The 15,021-nt window shown below is 47.3% G+C and overlaps 1 protein-coding gene and 1 long non-coding RNA gene across 6 annotated transcripts in view; one reads left to right on the top strand and one right to left on the bottom strand.

The window, feature by feature from the left end:
- Positions 1-345, bottom strand: part of GATA6 (GATA binding protein 6) — a 33,977-nt gene extending 33,632 nt beyond the window's left edge. For all 3 annotated transcript variants that reach the window (XM_059706484.1, XM_059706483.1, XM_059706478.1), the window contains exon 1: positions 207-345. The gene's annotated coding sequence lies outside the window, so the exon portion shown is untranslated. The remainder of the gene's footprint in view (positions 1-206) is intronic.
- On the top strand, positions 341-14,614 carry LOC132239724 (uncharacterized). 3 transcript variants are annotated; one of them, XR_009454126.1, is made up of 3 exons: positions 1,370-1,746; positions 4,614-13,477; positions 13,699-14,614. It is a non-coding gene; the product is annotated as an uncharacterized LOC132239724 (long non-coding RNA). The 3 variants fall into 3 exon arrangements; XR_009454125.1 differs by lacking the exons at positions 1,370-1,746; positions 13,699-14,614 and adding an exon at positions 341-480 and having other exon boundaries at positions 4,614-7,378; XR_009454124.1 differs by lacking the exon at positions 13,699-14,614 and having other exon boundaries at positions 1,351-1,746; positions 4,614-7,378.
- The last annotated feature ends 407 nt before the right edge of the window (positions 14,615-15,021 follow it).

A 15,021-nucleotide genomic window follows, 5' to 3' on the forward strand; every position in this document is an offset into this window, starting at 1 on the left:
CGGGGAGAGAGAGGAAAAGACACCAGAAGTTGGTACGCGTTGTCCCGGGAACCTAGGAGCCGCTACAGCTGGGAATGGAGGGAGACACCCTCGGAGCCGCCCGCGGGCCGCAAAGCCGCGGCCGGGAGAGTCGAAGCCCGGGCCCGCGACGGGTAGGAGGTAGAAGGAAGGAAAGAGCAGAACACGAACAGAAAAAGCAGCCGAACCTCGGGTGGGAGCTGAGCATGGAGAACAGCCGCGGCGGAGGGTGCTCCCGAGCGCGGAGAGAGGCCGAGGGCGCCGACAGGCGAGCGCGAGTCCGGGTTCTGCGCGGCGCTGCTGGTGACTAAAAAGGAGAGAGGAGGCGCCTCTTACTGCTCTGCCGGAAAACTGCAGCCTGCGCTCCTGATTGGACTCACCGAGCCCTAAACAAACAGCGCACGCCGAAGGGTGCCAGGCTGTGGGTCGGAACTGCGCTCAGCGAGCAGCTGGGCGCTGGAGGTGAAGAGGAGGAGGAGGAGGGAGGGAGCAAGGGGAGGAGAAAAAAGAGGGTGGGGAGGAGACAGGGGGCAGCAGGGGGAGGGGAGCGCGCCGCCCCAGCAGACAATGAGCGCTACGCTGCCTGAGGGTGTGAGTTCAGCAGCAAGCACAGTCCTGGGAGTGGGGGCGAGTGCATCCAGGGGGCGCCGAGCCCTGGGACGCCGGGGGGGGGGGGGGTGGGGGGGGGGGACGTGGCCGAACTCCAGACCTAGCAGGCGACCCACAGCCAACCTTAGGCGGAGCACTTTCCTCCGCCCCTAGTTACGCGCACATTCACGGGGTAGGGGGGTATTGGCACGGGAGGAACTGGCGGTGCACAGCTCCACGCTGCCACCGCTGTGGGAGGGAGGCGCCAGCTCCCGGGTCAACGCGCCCCCAGAATGAGGGGGCGGGGGGAGGGGAAGGTTTTGCTCCGCTGGCCTTCCCCGATCCTCCCTCCACGTCAGATGAGCTACTTGCTCTACATTCGCGTGTGATCGACCTTAAACTTTCCCCGACCGACCTCTTTTCTGGACCCTGGAGTTCACAGGGTCGTGGTGGCCCTCAGGGTTGAGGCTTCCTTGATGTGGGAAAGAAGGAACACGAGTGCCCAGCTCCCCGTCTGTGCCCTGATTTTTAGAAATTTATTAAATTCTTAGGAAGTTTCGGGACGTTCACGTCGGCACTTCTCAGCTAGCCTTTGGGACTTTTAATTCGGGGTCTTGGTGTTAGTAAAGGAGGAGCACAGGGTGGGAAAAGGCTTCCCTGCCAGTAGCGCACGCAAATGCTTTCCGAGTTTGGGTGTCCCGTTTGCTCTCAGATTTCCCTGGAGAATTTCGGGTAAGTTTCAGAAACGTCGTTGGAAAGAGGGGGGGTCACCTCTGGACCCAGCGCGACATATCGCTTCCCAGCCACCCCCACATACACACCCCGTCTTCGCTCCCTCCGAATGGGTTATCACAACTGTGTACAAACTGATATGGTCCGTCGCCGGCAAAGGGGCTGGAAATAAACGTCGCGGGGTTATCAGCGCCGATCTGTCATCAGCGACTCGCGCGGCCGCGGGTTCGGCCTCGGCAGGAGCTCTGATATCGAGCCTCGCTCCCTTTCGCTCACAAGGAGAATTTCTTCCGACAGACGTGACCCCAGAAGGCTCGTGAGAATTTTAACCAGGGCAGGAGGAGTTGTGTGGGAATGGATTTTTACACTTTTCCCCCCAGGTAAATCGAAGTAAATGATTTTCTAAAGGTCGGTCTCCTCTGGAAGCATTTGGGCTCTGTTTTTGTTTGTTTTTATGTATTTCAGTTGGGGGAGGGAGAGGAACCTAAACTAGTTAAACTAGGGTCGGTAGGGACATTGTAAGTAAGGATTGTGAGACTTCGCCGCTAAGCGGATGATTCCTCTCCCGGTAACTGTGAGCTGTGAACCTGTGTGTCCTGGGGGGAGACAGACGGGGACAGGGCCTGGCAGCGCTGGGGCGGGGGCATCAGAATTCAGGAAGTTGGTGATCATTTTCCCCGTTTCATTCTTCGTTGTAAACGGCTGCTAAACACTTGTGAATTTTAAATTGCTACCGAGAAGGTGCGTAAACCGTTCTCATCCAATTCAGTCACTTTTATTACAGTCCTCTCTGCCTCCCCCACTCACGGCTCCCAGTTTCAATTGTGAGCGCATTTCGCATTTGGGAAAGGCTGAAGGTAGAAAACTCTGGAACGAGACTGGTGACAGGGGCAGGGCCCGGGGGCTTTAAAGTTTAACCGGAGTCCGAGCGAAGGCGACTACCAGAAGCGACAGCACTTAACTCGGGCCTGGGCTTCCAGTGTCTTTCTTTTGGTTTTTATGTGAGTCCCGACCACATTTTTAAATAGACTGAATTTGCAGAAGTTCCTTTTGTAAGCAGTTACAGAAACGTTGCGGATATTGGAGTTCCTTTGAGTTCAACTGGTTTTAAATGTTTCTCGGGTTTGCTCTTACAACCAAAGTGTTTTATTTTTATTTAATTCAAATTTTTGGTGAGCTGATTTTTAATGAAGACGGGTTAGCAGATAAATATTTTGGCTACTTAGAGTCTAGGCAGTGACGGGCCTCCGAGCCTGAGCCCCGAGGAGACCCAGCTCTGCGGGACCCATGATTCCTGCCGTGTGTTTCTTTATATTTGCAAGTACACGGGTATCTGTGTGAACTTCCCTGTTCAACAGCTCGCCCCCAGGGGCCTCCGTTCCCGCAGCTCCACCGCAGCGGTGAGAGGGTGCGCTGGCGCCGGCGCCGCTGGGACATAGGTGAGCGGCGGGACAGACCCTGACCCGGTCCCCAACGTGAGGGTTCGAAGGGCTCGAGAAGGGACCCGGCATTTTACGCTCCAGATTCCCAATCTCTTTTTAGCATTGCCTAAAACAAAGAGGGGGAGGGGGGAAGGTCATTGCTCCTTTGCTGGGTGACAAATTGTTTTTTGTTGTTGTTTTTAGGTTGGTTTTCCAACCAAGGGAAGGAATCGTTAGGGAAATGTTTTTCTTGTCAGTTAATTTTAAAATAAAACAAAACTGTTTAATGCGTAGAGTTTATTCAGACAGAAAGCCAGGTTGCCTGACCCTTCCAGTATGCAGTTTTCCCAACGCATCGACTTTGGCCCTGGGGACTACATCCCGGGGAGCGGCGCCCTTCCAAAGACACCCCCGCCGGCCCAGGCCGCCGAGCGCTGTGCTCTGAGCTCCCAGCAGGTCTCGGGAGGAAGAGCGAATAGCGGGTGCGCAAAAAGAAGCACACCCCAAACTGGAGAGAAACGCGGGAGCCCCCCCCCCACCCACCCCCACCCTCCCCACCCCCGCCCAGTGTTCCAGGTGGACAGGCGGGCTCTTAGTAGAAGTTCTGTTTTCGTCGCGGTTTCTTTCTTAAACCCTCCTCCCCCCTTTCCTTTTTTCCTTTTCTTTCCTTCTGCTTGTCTCCTCTTTTGGAGTTTGCTAATCTGCAACGAAATCATGTTTTCTTCGGATTATTTGGACCCAAGGGGTGGCCCCTCCTAAGTGAGCCCTCCCTCCCCAGCCGCCATCCCCACCCTCGGAGAGGGGCTGGCTCCGGGGCGCGGCCTGTTCCCCCCTCCCACCCCCCGGGGCTGATTTATTTGAGCCGCACCACCCCGCTACTCGCGATTCGAATTCACCCAGAAAACAGCAGCCAATTGGGCAGGGGGCGGGGGCGTTTCTGCCGAACGGGAGAGGGTGTTGGGGGGCCGAGTCGCGCTGCTTCCGGGGGAGCTGCGAGACCCCAGGACCCTCGTCACCAAACGCCTGGACGCCGCGCAAACTTAAGCTCATGGCGCTGTCATTTTACAGCGCTCCTGGCTGCTGCAGCGACGTTTCTGAAAGGAAAAGAACACAACGTCTGGCTTAAAACATATTTTTAAATTAAGAGTGTTTTTAAAACCAGATTTATGGGGCCTTCTCGCTTATACTATATTTCTTCCTGTCCTCGGGACGCTTTTGCCCAAGGACACAAGGTCACCTCGGCGCCCCCACTCCCGCCGGCGTCCGGGCGCTGTGTCTCCCCCACCCAGCGGCCGCCAGTCCCACGCGGGCCATCGCCCGGAGTCCTGACGGTGGTTTCTCGAGGGGAGGAGATCGTTGTTGTTTTGTTCTATTTTTATTTTTTAATTCTCGAAACCCCCCAAATACTCTTTAGAAATGTCAAGAGGTGGAGGCGGAAGCGGGAGCATTGCGCAGCCTAGAGGTCGCCCACACCCCCTCGCCCCGCCGCCGGTCACTTTGGGCGCAGCGCCCCGCCTGGGCCCGAGCGGCCGGACTCCAGTCCCGGAGCGCGATGACCGCGGGCCCGGCCGGCCGCCCCCGGCCCCGCAGCCCCGGGCGCCCCCCGCGCGCCGCCCCGCCGGCGGCAGCCAGCACGGCGCGCAGGTCGGCTCGCGGCGGCGGCGCACGAAAGGTCACCGCGGTGGCATTCCTCTCCGCGCGCTGTTTACGCGACTTAATGTACTGCTTGCGCCGCGGGTAGGTTAGGGCCGCGATAAGGGGGAGGGTCGCCGTCAAAGCCCCTCGCTGGGCGCCTCCGAGCCCTCCCCTCGTCCATTAACCTTTTTACTTTCTTCTCCCCTCTCTCTTTTAAAGCTTGTTATCTGGGCCACCCAATGACCGACGAAAGATTTTCCTTCCCTGCTTCTCCCGAGGCCGCTTTAAACCAAATAAATTTAGCTATTAAGGGCCGAGATGTCTGACAAAAGATGGAAAGGTGTCTTTCCGCGATCGCTTGGACAAGAGAAGGAGAAGCGGGTGGCTCCCGGATCCCGATAAAGACATTCCACGCCGGCGCCGGCCTCCCTCCCCGCGGCCTGGGCGCACCCTGACATCCTGAGACCTCACTTCAGCGGCCCGGACCTCGGCTGCGCCGGTGGGACCTGCGGCCTCGGCACCCGGAATGTGCAGGTCCTGGGCCGCCGGACCTGGGAGTGCCAGGCCCTGGGGGTCCCGGATCCGGGGAACTCCAGGCGGGAGCTGGGCTCCCAAAGCAGCCCCTTGCACATCGCAGAGAAACCAAACCGAGCTCAGCGGGGCCTAAATTCCCATCCCATCTTTATTACTGTCTGATGCTGGATACTGCAAAGCCAGCCCACCTCTACCTTCCCACCCTCGCTCCCTGCGGCTTTGCTGCGGGGCCGTGTTACTCCACGTCTCTGGTCCTGGGGAGCAGACCTTTTGAACCCCAGTCAGAACACGGTGGCTGGAACCTGGCAGCTGGATTAGACCCAAGCTAATGGGAGGGTGTGGACTGGCAGGCTAACAGCATGCAGGTGGGAGGCAGAGGTCCAATGATTCAGTCATCCTCAGGTTGGGTTGGGTTATGAAGTGTGGTATTTATTATCATTATTAATTACTACTGGCATCACTACACAAAGCCTGGGGCTGCCAGCTGGGCCCAGGCCCTGCCCTTAGGGTGATCCCTTCCTTTTTGCCAAAGGTGAAGCGAGGAATATTCAGTTTCCTGATCCTGAAAAGTGGGCTTGGGGAGTATGATGCCATGTTTTCGAGTCTTCCCCTGAGGCCTGAATCGGCCTTTTCTACCGCTTTTAAAAGGCTGGGGCTGGCACACGGGACCCCTTGACTTGCCTGCAGTGGGGCTTCTTCGCATGTCTTCTGCCTTCCCCTCTCTGTTCTCTGTCCAAGTTGGAGACAAGGCTCTGAATTCCAAAAGTCAGTCCAGCATCTTCAGCTTCTGTCTGTCACCTCATGCTGGGCCCCAGAATTAGCTGCCTCTCTTTTTTCCTCTCCCCATCCAAATAAGGTGAACTCCGAAATCTAATGCTTACTTCTCGCCCAGCCTCCGGGGAAAGGGAAAAATCAGATCATCAGAGAGAAAGAGATCATTTCTACACCCAAGAAGGTGAAAGAAATGCAGAAAGTTCCAAAGCCCCAAACCATGGGCTTTCCCTGGATTTTGCTGGTATTAAGTGTGAGGGCAATGCCAATTCCAGGGTCAGGGTCCAGGTGCCACTGCCCCAGAGCTGTCTCAGGTCAGAGGCCTTTCTGACTGTGTGTTGTTGTGTCTCCCCCGCCCCCGCAGGGGGAGGGTGTTAAGGGGTAGCAGAAAAAGGAGGTAATAGGCTTTTGAAGATTTGCTAAGTAACTAACGTTTCTCCTTGAATCAATTAAAGAAAAAGAAAAAAGTGCCCAAGAAATAAAAACAATTACCGCATTTGCCACCCAGAAATATGACCTCTCCACTTAGCTATGCTGCAAATATGCAGAGAATTATGACCAAGGGGTTGTCTACCCAGGGTCCTGCACTTGCCCAACCGTACGCACTGCAAAAAGAAAAATTAGAGTTGGCCTCTAGTTTTGAAGTGTTTACAGTCTAGAAGATTGGCACTTCTGTAGCGCTGGCGAGGCCAAGTACCACAGGGAATTTCCAAGATGGAGGGAGATGTCTGAGCCTTTTTCCTTCTCAAGTGAAATACTCAGGCTCAGATTTTCCTCTAGGCTTCGGGGTTGATTTGGAAAGAAGGGAGTCGCTCTAGCTCACACACTGAGAGACTTTCTAGAAGCCCAGACTCTGGGCCAGGCTGCTTGGGTTTGAATGCTCTCCCTACCACTTACTAGCTGTGTGACCAGGACAAGTCGCCTAACCTCTCTGTGTCTCAGTTTCCTCATCTGTAAAATGCGGATGATAAAAGTACCTCCAATACAGGATTGTTGAGAAGATTAAAATGTTTCTTTTATGTAAAGTGCTAATAGTACTTGGCACATAGTAAGCACTAAAGAAAAGTGAACGGTTATTACCAATACCTACAGCATAATAGATTCATGTATACTCCACCAAATTTTAATTCTTGTCCTAACTATCCCCTGAAGCTAAATTAATTCCCAGGAAAGAGTGTCTTGGAGACTGCTGTTCACCAGAGGCCTCAGGCCTTTCCTACGTACCAGCAGTGAGGACTTTATTTATTGCATTATGGTCGGAAAGGGGGGAGGAGGGAGGTGAAGCAAAAAGGTCCTTTACTTGCTTTTGATTCCTTTGAAGAGGAAACATTCCTTGTTGTTCCCCTTGCAAATGCCAGCAACCGACCAACGTCTTCTGCAGGACAGAGATAGTAATCTCAAGGCTCATCCTCTGCTCCAGGAAAGCAGCACCCTCTCCCTGGAACTCCTTTTGGGCAGTAGATAGGAGTGACTTAACAGATGGGGCCAAGAAGGAGGGAGATGTGAGGACTGGCATTAGATATCAGGAAGAAAAAAGAACTGACTGAATTGACCTGGTCAGCTAGCTACACTTCTCTCATGCTTTAAACCTTTCAATTTGGTATTGAGATTATATATATATATGACTTATTCTACTTTAATTACATTGTTGTTATGGAATAAAAAAATATGTCTGATGAGCTATGGAACACATTATTTTTTTCCAGTTTTTTTTTCTGAAAATGGACCACACTATTGACAGAGGAAAATCTAGGCCATTCCAGACATTTTCCAACTGATTTTCTTTCAGTTTTATTTTTTCCCCTTATAGTGCCCTCTCTTCCAAAACAAGACCTAAACCTCACTCAGGAAAACTTAAAAAAGAAATCTGTGGTATATAACAAAGAATACTGTTCTCTAGATAAAAACGACAGAGAGAGATTTGTTTTTCAAAAGGCAAAGTCTGGAGAGAACATAAAAGTCTTCCCCTCCCTGCCGGTTTTCAGCCGGGTTTGTGCCCAGCGCCTGTTTTTCTCTTGTCTCTGACAGTCCTGATCTTCTCTATGTTTGATTTACTGAGTGCTGTCATTTCTCTGCTCTTTACTTTCACAATCACACATTTAAACCTGATAAAGTTCAAGACCCTGAATGCTTGCAGCTTTCCCAGATTTACAGTCCTCCTGCCCCCCACCCCGGCCAGCGGTCTGGGGCTGATTGAATCCTCATGCACTAAAGCCGTGGGGGATCAGCAGAGAGCCAGCGGGTCCACGAGGGTTGGGTCCACGGGGACCGTTAGCTCCATGTCAGCTCTTTTAGCTAAAGGAAACCTTGGTAGCTTCCTTCTCCTAGAAAGTGACTGTCAGCAACATCCTCTCACTTTAGATTCAACTTCCAGGTTGTAACCTACCTATAGGCAGGTACAGGAACTGTAACTTGCAGAATTTAGAATTGGTGAGAATTGGATGTGAAACCAGGATTACCTGGAATGAGTACCCGATTTTCCTGGATCTACTAAACAGCTTTGTGATTGAGGGCAAGCCACTTAATCACAGTGCCTCAGTTATGCCATCTGTAAAATGGTAGAAATATGACTCACTACAAACATTCTTCCTGTGTGTAGCTGTCAGGGCCCCAGGAAGACCACTCATATATGTCTTAACTGGCTCTTTGGACTCTGTCAGGTAAAATGGAAACCTGTGAGCTAATCTAAATACTATACCAATTGGGCTAGCCAAAAGGAGTGATTTCTCTCCAAAGACTGAACAGTTAGCTTAGGCTCAAGTTTTCAGACCACTGAAATGTCTTCTGATAGAAGATGCTACCTAAATAATCTATTCTTTACATGTAACTACATAATAAATCAACTAAATCACAGAACACTGATGAAAAGCAATCACTGACTATGGATGCCCTTGTTTCAAATATAATTACTATCTGGAGACTTTATTTTTAAAATAAGTAATTATTTTACATATTTAATGTTTTTCTTTATCAAGAACTTTCTGAGTAAGGTAAACGTTTTAGGTAGCAGCAGTTTAAATAGGTCTTTAAAGACCAATCACTGTTCCAAGTCCATGAACTAAAAAGGTGTGGTTTAATTTTCCCCTTTAAAATATACATCCTAAAGAAAGCTAAACTGTCATAATATCTAAGGGGAAAATTATATTTACTTGTTCTGTTAGCGAAGGAAGGAAGCAGAAGGAAGCCTACCTTCTTCAAAAGGCATTATTTTTTTAAATCTATCCAGTCAGGCAACACCTACTAGAATATATTTCATGATGTTGCTTTTTCCTGACCGTAACAATACTCACCTCTACGGAGGTGAATAAAAATAGAAACTTGACTTAATGGATATCAAATAACTTTCTCTGGCTTCTCCTGAGCCAGATTATTGCTCTGTTTATAATACCACAAATTAAAGACATGCAATTATCCAACAAAAACAGTATGGATATTAAACTATTTTTAAAGACTGACTACTACAAAGTCTTACCAGCAGACTAGCCAAAACCACAGTGTGGATCCACAATTAAAGCTGTCAACCGCTGCATTTCAAAGGTATCTTTCTATAGAGAGCTCTGCATGCTTTGGGCAGAAGCAGAAAAGGCTAGGTGAATGGGGGAAAGCCTACCAAGGTTTGAGCTGGTGGGCCCTCAACAGAATCTGTCTACAACCCCCCAACACTGCAGCTAGATTAAGTACTCTGTGGAGGTTTGGGTTCAAATCCCAGCCATGCAGCTTGCTCTCTCTCTCTGGCTGTGTGCCCTTATGCACGTTCCTTAATATCTCTACTTACCACTTCCTCATCTGTAAAAAGGGAGTGATGATAACAGTAGATACCTCAAAGAATAGTTATGAAGGTTAAATGAGTTAATATTTACAAAGTGCTTAGAAGAATGCCTGGCTCAACAAACAGGCTATTGGAACTGTTTAATAAATAAGTAAAAACATAAACTGCTATTTCAGGCCACCTCATAAGGGGAAGAGAGATGAGAGGAAGAGAGAGCATACCAAGGCCTCAAAAAAGGTAGGAAGTGATCAAAGGCATAAATGGGGGAGGGGAGAGCCTTTGAGAATGTCAGACATTTCCTACTGGAGATTATTTAACAACATAAACTCCTCACCCTTTCTATATATAGTACCCTCCAATGTGCTGTTTTCACAATGATAAATGTGCCAATAAGTTGATGTGTGAATGGATTCGTAGGCTTTTGCCCAGCATATCGTGTTTATAGAGAGGTAAAAGTGAAGATTGCAGAGGCAGTAAAACTCTTTCAAGGCACAAATATTTGAATGTCTAATGAATGTAAAAGGTTTTTCTTTCTGATAGAGTCAGCACACTTTCTCCCTTGAGGAAGCACCACATGATGGTTAGAACTTGGTCAGGGGGTGCACCACCCATTCTGTCCTCATGAGCGCCCCAACTTGCACCCACAGTCACAACTGGTGTGACTCTACTGACCACAAACCCATCACAAAATTAGCGAAGGCTGTCATCTGTATCTCCATCACACAATGGTCCCCTTCTATCTCCACCCACCCCACCACACTCCCCCAATCACGGCTGCCCTCCTCGTGCTCAGGCAGCACTGTGGTCAGTAAGACATGTGGTGGATGATAGGTGGCTCATCTTTACTGTGTCCCTGTACTTTACTGTGAACACGTCTCCTTCATCTTTGTGTCCCCACTGACACACACCATCTCTAGCACTAGCACTCACTAAATGCTTGTTGAATGTGAAAATATTGAAAGTTTTCAGATACAATGCTCCAAGCCCAAAGCATGAATTCCAGCAATGATACTTCATAGGGATTTTGTGATCAATAAACAGTCCTAATACAAAAAAATCTTGACTGTGGCCTGTGGCCCTTATATGCTTGGTCCTTAAAAGAGATATCACGAGGCTATTTTACAGCAGGCATTGTTCCTTTACTTCCCAGATTTTTTCTCAGTTTTGATGGACTTTATATTTCACTATGTTCCACTTCCTCCAACTTCAAAATGCTTTCCACATTTTTTCTCCTAATTCATCCACCTAAGAATATTATATTATCTGTATTCAGAATTCTGTATTAGCCAATACTTTATTAAGCCTATTAGAAAGAATACTTTAAAAGAAGATTTAATGGTGAACAGTAAAAATCAGCAAGACGTATTAAATGTTAGCAGCAAAAAAATAAAAATAAATGTTAGCAACATCTTTAAGACCATGAACATAAAGCAGAGCAGTAACTTCCATTTTCAGTGCTTGGTGCATGTACCTCTTTTGTTTCCATCATTCCAATATTGAGGAACAGATTTCAGTCTTGAGAGCAACTGCCTTTTGCCATTAGATATAACAAAAGAACAGATTTATGGCTGGCACCTACCAAAAATAAAATAGGATAAGGTCACACCGCAAAAGAGAAAAGAGGGTCACCTTTGAAGGGGTCATTCAAATAAAATGTCAAATTCCTTTAATTTTTACTGTACTCAATTTAAGAATACTTCCAATTACATGTTGTTTGAGGAAGTTCAAATTTATTTTCATTGGTGAAGACATGCCTAGTGTGAGAACTGGTGCCCGAGCTGAAGAAAACCACCCAGCCTTCATGGCATGGCTCCTCCCTCCTGGGAAGCCCCCTAATATATGAGAAATAGGGCAAGAACTGCAAAGGAAACTAATTTTAAACTCTCCTACAACACTACACAAGAATATTGGCCTACAGAATGCTTTTTTAAAGGATAGCCATCATAAAATATTCTACCTGATTAGATGCACCCCAAATACATTCATAGCGAAGTCCCACACCCTCATCAGTTCAACTGTCCTTCTTCTGTCCTACAATACCAAGAGCAGATGCTTGTATTATATTTTCTCTTGATTGCTTCATCTGTCACACTGATACAGGGACTGCGGGCTGCAGATGAAGGAGAGGTGACATAATTGTCCCTCACTTCCTCCCTCCATGCACCAATTCAGGGGCTCACTGAAAAGGCATAACCCTGGACCCTGGACATAGCCCTACGTAAGTCCCTCAGGGAAGAGAAGCAACTGTTCTGTCACTTACAAAGCAACGCCTGGCCACATCACAAGGGTCCCAGGGAGACTTCTTTGTAGATAACCATACAATAAGGAAGAAAAGGGCAGAGAATGGGAGTGATATGTCAGGAAGATCTATTCCAATTGACATCCTCTAAGACTCAATAAGGAAAAATGAAATCAAGATATACAGAGAAAACCCAAGGCAACCAGTTGTCTTTGGTCCCTTGTTCCCATACCCAGTGCTGTGTAACAAACAGGTACTCCCATCATGCTACCCCACATTAAATCCTTCCCTTCCTGCCTCTCCCAGCAGCCCACCCCAAACAGTGACCACAGGGTCTGATCTAAGCTAGTGTGTTCCTGGGAGTTAATGGCCTAATAACCAACCCTTCAGGGTAACATATTGTTTCACTGGGGACGTTGTGTAGTGACGTTTTTTAAAGGAGTGATTGGTGGAATTTCAGATTTCTTAGCAGTCTAGTGGGAGAGATTTGGCAAGAGGGGATAGGGAGAATCTCCAAGGAATACATAATTCCTAACAGGTAAATCACCTGCCATACCTCTAGGTAAGGTAGGTTTCGCCTAATCATGATTCTAAGCATGTCTTTTTATTTCTATGCATTCTTTATGCTTACTTGGGCATTTGTTTTTCAATCTATAACTTAAGTGTTGAAGCAAAAGTATTATGAACCATTACATTTTTGTATTGAAACTATCTAAAGATGGCAAATTTCTCTACTCTTAGAAGAAAAGTCCCTGCTTTGACTAACCCATAGGTGGAGGAGAAGGAAATTACTATTTGTGTTTGCCTAGAAACGTGAACCTATATGGATCTTTCAGGTTTCCGTAAAACTGACAACTCAAAAACTTGCTTTGCTGTAGGAAATATGGTATTCTGTGTATAAATATTTAGAGTCAAGATCTGAGCACTACGCTACAATTTCAAAAATGGTTAAAATAAGGATGGCAAATCTTCAACTTCTGTGAAAACAAACAAGATATAGCTTGCTGAACAGGAAACGAACAACTTCAAATGCCATATTACTCAAGAACGGTGCCCTTACTACAGGGATTTGCTTGCATTTACTTAAAACAAACCGGTAACAAAGAATCATAGAATGTTAAAGGTAGAAGATGCCTTAAACTCCATTTAATATTACACCCTCATGAGACACCTGAGACCTAGAGGGGCCCTGAAATTCATTTATAAATCGCTTATTTGGAAGGTGGAGCAGATTTTCTTATAGAAATATGTGATAAATGATGGGTAGATGCCAGAATACAGCCCTTCCCCTCCTTTTATACAGTCCTGTATCCTTGAACAGTTTTGTTTTTCTAGTATTGTTCACTGGGAGTGTATAACATTTCATCTATATTCTAGGTTAATATGAGTAATTAACTACTCATTACATGTCAACAGGAAGACACAGCCCCCACAGGTGGGCCTATGATGCCTCAATTTAAGACTTCCAACCTTCTGTAAAGATTGCAAGACACAGAAACTCTTTCCTAACTGGGTTGAACAATGAAAACATTCATGTTTTCATGTAACTGGAAGTTCAGAGTCAGTTGAACCAGGAGCTCCTGCTCCATTTCTCTGCCACACCTTTGTGTGTGTTTCTCCCATTTGTTAACATCTTCTTTAGGTCATTTTTCTCAGGTAGCAAAAGGACCGTGGTGGTTCCTGAATATTCTGGCATCTAGAAGAAGAAAGAGAAAACCCCAGTCACAGGATTCCAAGTATGAGTCCTGGGACTGAGCTTGATTGGACCCTGTAAATTACATGCTCAGCCCTGAACCAATGACCTTAGCTTTGGAATGGAATGAGCTGATTGAGTTAGGCCAACTAAGACTTAAAGTTGAGATCATCTTCCCTTAAAATACATGGGTGATAATGTAAACTAAAATGAAAATGTGGGTCCACTGAGAGGGGGATGGTGAGAAATGGATATTTAACCAACAGTATCCTAGATCATCTTTTCTCATTAACTCCAGCCCCAGCCACTGCCTGAGTGGAACTAAGGAAGCTAGAATGGCATCGGGAGGCACACAAGCATGGGGATCAGAGAAAGAAAACAGAAATGTTCTACTTCCTCTAGATGCCCCAGACCATAGATCTCTACTCTCTGCCCCAAATCCCAGCTACTTAGACCTTTACTCCAGCTTAGCACTTTCAGATCTCCCACCACCATTAGAAAGGAAACTATCAATAGAAAAAAATCTATCCTGCATCATTTAGAAGTGGCTACACAGCTTACATCTTCCTCTCCATCTCACTTCCTTGTCAAAGGGAAGCATAAGGGCCCTAGAAATAGGACTCATTCTTTATCCCTGACAACATGGATTTAATGCCATTGGCTTCTCAGTATAGTTTGTAAGAAAACGATGGTGGCTTTGAATCCACTTTTGATGGTCTGCCTTTAATCATGCACTAAGAATTGCAAGGTTAACCTTGAGACTATTTAAAGAAATTTACAAAGAAAGTGAGATCAATACTACTTCCCCAAAATACATTCACCCAACTCTACAGAATATCCTTGACTTTACTAATGGTGGTTACAAAGTTCATTCATGAGCCATCAAGCTGTAAAATATAATAAATAGGCTTACGATTGGAAAATAAGCTGGAATTGGATTCATGACAATCCATGAAAACACAAAAGTAAAATAAAGGGTCAATTACTCAAGCTTTTCAGCAAAATTGTCCCACATGAAGATTGATTTCAATCTCACTCCCACTGTATCCAAGAATCCCACTTTCTAAAATGGTGGTTTCCCACTAAATGACTGGCTCAGAGCCCAGGACTCTATCTCTAGAACTTTCCACACAATTCCAAGTAGTGTAACCTTTGCTCAACTGGAAACCTGGAAATAAACTGTCCTATTAAGGGTTAAATTTAAAATATCTAAGCTAGCCCTAGCCGGTTTTGCTCAGTGGATAGAGCTTCAGCCTACAGACCAAAGGGTCCTGGAGCACATACCTTGCTTGCAGGCTCCTCTCCAGCCTGTCTCCTGGAGCATGTGCAGGAGACAAGTAATCAATGTGTTTCTCTCACATCAGTATTTCTCTCTGGCTTTCCCTCTCTTCCACTCTCCGTAAAAATCAATGGAAAAATATCCTCGGGCTAAAAATAAAAGTAGCTAAGCTATTCTGTTGCAATAATGCTTTAGATATTCATAATAGCTCACAGTTATTTTCAATGCTGATGTAATAAAGAAATGTGTGCCTTTGGGATACCTGCAGTAGATACTGAGCAAAGCTTTCAGTCAGACACCTGGTCTACCAGTCTCTGAGGTGGAATACACACCAGCAGAAAA

This window comes from Myotis daubentonii, chromosome 8 (genome assembly GCF_963259705.1).
Source record: "Myotis daubentonii chromosome 8, mMyoDau2.1, whole genome shotgun sequence".
Lineage (NCBI taxonomy): Eukaryota > Metazoa > Chordata > Mammalia > Chiroptera > Vespertilionidae > Myotis > Myotis daubentonii.